We start from the raw sequence: 6700 nt of genomic DNA on the forward strand, positions 1-6700 counted from the left end.
GGCTTCATGACCTGTTTCAGTGGAGATGGTGGGTGGAAGGCTGTTCTCTCAAACTGCTCAAGTTTCAACTATTGGATATGCCAATGCCATATTTTGAGGTAGCATTTCCTGAAACCCATCAGACTGCTCAGGGCCTCACATAAGTAGTACAGCCAAGCAGCTACACTATTGCATTCCCACTCTCCCTGGAACTGAATATTAAAATCTCTGAGACTTAACTTTCTCAAATGTAAAATATATGTGATATTTCACACCATGATATCCTTCTTGAAGATTCAATGAGTAAATACAGGTGAAAGTCTAAGAGTGGCAGACACATACCAAGCATCCCAAACATGCTATTATTACTAATGTAGAATAAAACCCTTGTGTTTCGATAGAAAGCTATGCATTATTGATGGCACACCCTCTGGCTATCAGATTCTAGTCCTCTTTCCTGGGGTTTGAGCTATTTCGCACTTCTTGTAAGTTGTAGGCTACTGATAGATATGCAAATTGTGCCATGTTTAGTAGACTGTTAATTGACTTTCTTCCTCCCAGTGGAAAACCAGTTTTGCTTCATTTGCAATTTGATGTGGATTAAGGCTGCCCCAGCTAGAGAAGCCCAAGGTGACCTGGCCTACATGCCAAACTATATGACCCAGTGGACTTTTTTTATGGTATGAATTAGGACAACCACAGGGAGAGAAGCCCGGGGCATCCTCACCTGCATGCCGATCTATATGGCCAGATTCGTATCTAAAGTTATATGACCGCACAATAACCAGACCCCATCTGCACTGAAATCATTTAATGACTTTTTACATCATCTTTTCTTTTTTTTTCCAGTAAAAATAAGTCACGTACCCATGCCTTATAAAATTAGCCCTAACCCTCAACTCAGGGCAGCAGCAGGAGCTCTGACTGCCTGTGGGTCTTGTCCCCACACACTAGCTCTGCCTGCCCATGGGACCTGTCCCCATGCCAGCGGGGGCAGCAGCAGGAGCTCTGACTGCCCGTGGGTCCTGTCCCCACGCACCAGCTCTGACTGCCCATGGGTCCTGTCCCCATGCGGCAGCAGCAGGAGCTCTGACTGCCCGTGGGTCTTGTCCACACACACCAGCTCTGCCTGCCCATGGGTCCTGTCCCCATGCCAGCGGGGGCAGCAGCAGGAGCTCTGCCTGCCCATGGGTCCTGTCCCCATGCTGTTCCACACTATTCTCTAAATAAAAGAGCACTACTGCCAGATCTTGAGAGTCTAAGAAATCTTTCTTTTGACTCCTCGGCTCACCGACCCCGCATCAAATTCAGCTCAATATCACTTTATTCAGTAAATTTATACTGGTTTGACTTTTCCATTAAGCTGGCTATAGCACCTGCCCTATTGCCTCAGATCCTAAGGGTAAAACAAATCCTTGAACATGAGTCTGCTTTTATATTGTATGAGTTCATAATTTTACCTTTTTCTGAAAATTACCTCTTAATGTGCATGATAGAAGTGGCATTTGTAGAAGAGGCATCCATGGCTGTAGTAAAAAATAAAAAAGAAAAGACCTGATTAGAGCAGTATAAAGGGAGATTAACAAGAAGAAGAGAAAGGAAAGATAAGACAATAAATTAAACTTGGTGGCTGTTCAAGGAAGAGGAACACACAGAGAATTAAGAGAGGAAGAAAAAGTGGCAGTTATCAAGCAATGATTGGAAGAGAAAATCACGCACCTAAAAGAAAGGACAATTCCATTCTATTCTGTTCTGCCTCACAGTTTGACACAATTTTAATCTTAATGTTTTAACATGATGTAGAAAAAATTACTGTGAAACCAAATGCACTGGAAATTCAGGAGATGACTTTTTCTAGGCTATTGCAATAGAGAGTTGTTCCTTAATGTGTGTCAAATGGCAAAAGTAAAACAGTTTAGTAATGAGTTTGATGCGCTTTTTTAATGGGAAAACAGTCCATAGATTGGGGGACCCCTGTGCCTCAGAAGCGGTGAAGTGCTCTTCCTAGGGTTGTTTGGGCAACAGCAAATTTCATAAAGCATTAGAGGCAGCACTGCAGAAGCAGTGCATGTTGGGCTGAGGTTGCATATCTGACCTTATTTAGAAAGATCGAGGAACAATGAAACCAGAATGCAGGGCAGAGTGTGGTTGGCATTTGGGGATTGGCAGACTGGATGTACTGTGTTTCTGGTTGACAGAGCATTTACAGGAACAGCAAAGTTCGGTTTGCTGATATGGCACTCTGGGAAGAAATGGCTCCATCTTGGGTGAAGAAGTTTATTACAACAAGAGGAATATTTTCTAGAAAAGGAATAAGCCTGGGGATTTACAGAGCAGCCAAACAGGAGAGTTATGAGCCTGAGGAACAGGAGAGAGGGGACTTATCTGAGTCATGTGGGGAAGAGTTATTCTTCAAAGTCAGCCCTTTCCTGGGGCACAAAAGTGTGGTGGAGATTTCTCACCTGTTGATGTTTTCTGGGAGCCTAGGGCTCAGTAAAATCAACTTTTCTCTGGCTTAGACCCATTGAGTTGAGTTTCTTACCCAATTCCACAGCAACTGTCTTTATTGGTGACCCCACATCATAAGATGACCAGAGTTGTTAAAAACAAAACAGTAAGACTCAATGGAGTCACTTATGCTGAGTCCCACATCACCAAAATGAGACAACTTAGTTACAGCCTCAGCTTTCCCAGAAATGGAATCTTACACCAGACAATCAGAAATCACCTGATCAGCACCAGCTAGGTAATCTGCCCGAGAACCCCCTGCCAACCCTTGTAAGGAAATCAACCTTGCAATAACCAATCTTCCTTTTCTTAGTGTGACTTCCTGACTCCTTCTTCCTTCACCTATAAAACTGTTTCATTTTGTACATCTCGTCATAGCTTCTTTCAATCTGCTAGATCGAATCTTGCATGATTCATGAGTTACCGAATAAAGCCAATGCAGTCTTTAAAGTTTATTCTCTTGAGTTTTGTTCTTTAGCAGACTAAACACAGTAAAAATCCATCACCACTGTGCACACTAACTCCCTGTATTCACCAGAGTTATGGAACCCTCCTTTGTCCTCTCCAGGACTTTTTCCCAGAGGCAGGAATGCTGGCAAACTGTGACCTCAGAGCCCATGGGGCTACTCTGCTGATTTGCACAGGATGACTAGTAAGTTCTTTTGAACGTAAGCATGGAGAAGTCCTGGGAGCCCCACCCTAATTCTTTATTATATTTCCCTCTTTGTTGTTTTGGTACCAAGGTGGTATTTTGGAGTTTTATAAATCTTGGAAGTAAACCCTGACTGCCAGGCAGATAACTCTGTTTCTCCTATTCAGCACCAGCCCATCAGTGTCACTGTTTCTTAAAAAAAGCAGTTTTGAGTATTTAGACCAGGGCCCCTTGAAGCATAGGAATCCATCTTCCAGTAGACCCTGTTTTGCTTACACTTAAATTATCCCACTGGGGATGGTCCCCTTGAAGGTGAAGTGATGTGAGAGAGTGAGGAGGTTAGAAAAGGAAGGGGTGCAATACAGTCCACCTTGGAAAAGAGGCTCTGCAGCCGAGGGGGCAGAGAATCAATATGATGGCAGAGGAATGAGGATCCCACCACCCTGGCCTGGCTCTTCACATTATTTCCTCCCCATTTCATTTAGTCTATGAATCCAATCTTCACTTATTCCAGAATGTATCCAACCTCTGCATGCCTGCAATGAGAGTCATGGGCAATCTATTTCCAATATCCTTAAAGTAGGGTCTAAGGGCCAGCAGAGTCAGTAAGGGCATCACCTGGGAAGTGTGCAGAAATACAGAGTCTCTGACCCCTCCAAAGACCTACTGAATAAGAATATGCATTTTAATAATTATCCCAGATAATTAAGTTTTACATAACTGAGAGAAGCCCTTGGCAGGGTTCATGATGAGCTACTTCAAAATATGGCACTTTGGCATATTGACTATTTTGATCTAAAGACATGTGCAAACTAGCAGGTATGGGAAAGACTTTCTGACTTTCTTTTACAGCAGGTGGACAGACTTTCATGTGAAAGCTGCCCCCACACCTGCAGGGAAGGACCAACATTATTGTCAAGATGGAGGGATGTGGAGCAGAACCTGGACAAACAGGCCCTGCTATGATTGTCCAGTTTATCACATTTAGCTCATACCTCCTTTGTCCTATCATATTCCTCCACCACTGTCAACTCTTCATCAAATCCATCATAAAAATCATTTCTTTGCATCTTTAATATAAGGCCCCTGTGTCACATAAAATTTGAATTAAATAAATGTGCATGCTTTGCTCTGCTAATTTATATCAGTTAAAACTTCAAATCCATACAGGAACCTTATGAGGTTCCAGGGAACCATTTTCCTCCCATACACCCTGGTCTGGATTATTTAAGGAACGGAAGCCAGTCATGCTCTTTAGCTCTAAAGAGTCTTTGACGCTACTCGTTAAACACTTTTTGATTTTTGCTCTTTAGAAATTCATGTAGCAATAGAAACAGCAGGAAATGACAGTCACAGAACTTGGAGTAAACCTCTGGTTCAGTTCTATATGAGTGAGTGATTTAACCTCCAAGCCTCAAGTACCACATGGGTAAAATAGGGACAATGAAAATCATGGTCACCTCCCACAAACACAGAAAGTGTTATATGAATTACAAGCACTCGACTCATAGCAGGAACTTAATAAACACTAGGTCCTTCTCATTAATAAAAAAAAAAAAAAACCTAGAAATAATTCTCTAAAGTTTAAATTACACATGCATCATTGTTTAGGTTAACTTCTTGGTTTATCAGAATCTTCATCAAACTTTATGGAAAATGTCAAATTTTGGGAACAAAGGTAGAAAAAATTCCATAATTTAATTAAAGGCTTTTGATGGGAATTTAGGAAATAGAAATTAGCCAACTGTGCTGAATTCCCCTGTTTGATGGCTGTCAGCCAAGAGATGTGGTTGATTGTGATCATTCTGACTAAAGAACTCAGAAAGTTGTTAGTGAATTGAAAACAAACAGCTACAGAAACAAAAGTCTGATGGAGAAAAGTAGTTTCCTCCTTGGCACTCTGGTATATGCTATGGAACTTATCTTTATAACTACACACTTATCTTGCTTTGTCCTTTTGGCCTGCTTTACAGATCATATAAAGGAGTTTTGGATGATGCGTTTTGTACAGTTCACTCATCAGAACACTTAACATTGTAACTGAAACAGTCTTACTGTAGTCTGGGTAAAGATGTAAATTTGGAAGCCTAGCTCAAGCCCAGATCTGATCCAACAGCTCCAGATGCCATCACTAATCCCTGATGGAAGTGACAACTAGTTGGTGAGGCCCGTCTCTCCCCTTTGCCCTTACTTCTTTCCTACCTCTCTGTCACCCAGCAGCAGCCTCCTCAGTGCCCCCTTCACCTCTTTGTTTCCGAGGGTGTAGATCAGGGGGTTCAGCAGGGGGATGATGATGTTGTAGAAGAGGGTGAGGAACTTGCCCTGGTCTTGGGAAGAGCTGTTCCCAGGTTGCGTGTACATGTAGATTATGTTTCCATAGAAAAGTGAGACCACCGTGAGATGGGAGCCAGAGGTGCTGAAGGCCTTTTGCCTCCCTGACACTGAATTTGTAGCACTGCCCTCACAATGTAGCCATAGGAGACCAGGATAAATACCAGAGGTGACAGCACAATGCTTACTTCTAGGACAAAGGCAATGCCCTTAATGGCAGCTGTATTGACACAGGCCATCCTGATTAGAGTGGGCATGTCAACCAGGAAGTGGTCCACGTGGTGGTTCCCATAGTGTGGTAAGAGCAGTATGACTGGGGACAGGGCCAAGGATTTGGCCATCCCACAGCACTGGGCCACCGACACCAAGGCCATGGATTCATGATCACCATGGAGTGAAGGGGCTTGCAGACTGTAACAAAGCTGTCATATGCCATGACAGCCAGGAGCAGACACTCCACACCACCCAGACCCAGGAATAGGAAGAGATGGATAGCACAGCCAGTGTAGCTGATGGTCTTGTCACCTCCTCTCAGGTTTGAGAGCAGCTGGGGGATGGAGCTGGTGGTAAAACTGAGGTCCAGGAAGGAGAGGTGGGCGAGGAAGAAATACATGGGAATGTGGGGGTGGAAGTCCAGCTGGGACACCAGGATGATGGTTCTATTGCCCACAAGGGTCAGGAGATATGAAATCAAGATGACCACAGAGAGGATCCTCTCCAGATTGGGTTATCAGAAAACCCCAAAAGGATGAAATTTCTCCGGGTACTGTCATTGGTTCCATCCATCTCTAGTGCAACTGAAGAGAAACATTGATACTAATAATGCTGACAGTATATATAAGGGAGCACTTACTATGAGCCAGGTGTTCTATGCTGTTTACATTTACTTATTCATTTATCCCCAATCACAGTGATAAGAAGTGGCCACTCTTCTTATCGTTGTCTTACGGAAAAGGAAACTGAGGCAGATATGTGTTAAGCAAATTATATTCTAGAAAGGAGCAGAACTGATTCTGAAGCCAGGAAATGAGGGTTAGAGTCTTCACTCTTCACTGCTGGTACTGCCTCTAATCCCAATGACAGGAAAGATAAGTCCTGCCATGGCCCACCCACTGATTCTTCTCCAGACACAAGTTCCTACGCTCCTGCCAAAGCCTCGAGGCCCAAAGAGAGCCGCAGAATCACCAAGTAACAGTATTTAGGAAATATTCATTACATGGAGAATGCCCC

General features: G+C 43.4%; 1 pseudogene; it reads right to left on the reverse strand.

The window, feature by feature from the left end:
* Positions 1 to 5326: 5326 nt before the first annotated feature.
* LOC124234606 (olfactory receptor 2W3-like) lies at positions 5327 to 6256 on the reverse strand (annotated as a pseudogene).
* Between the last annotated feature and the right edge of the window lie 444 nt (positions 6257 to 6700).

This window comes from Equus quagga, unplaced genomic scaffold, assembly GCF_021613505.1.
Source record: "Equus quagga isolate Etosha38 unplaced genomic scaffold, UCLA_HA_Equagga_1.0 95759_RagTag, whole genome shotgun sequence".
NCBI lineage: Eukaryota > Metazoa > Chordata > Mammalia > Perissodactyla > Equidae > Equus > Equus quagga.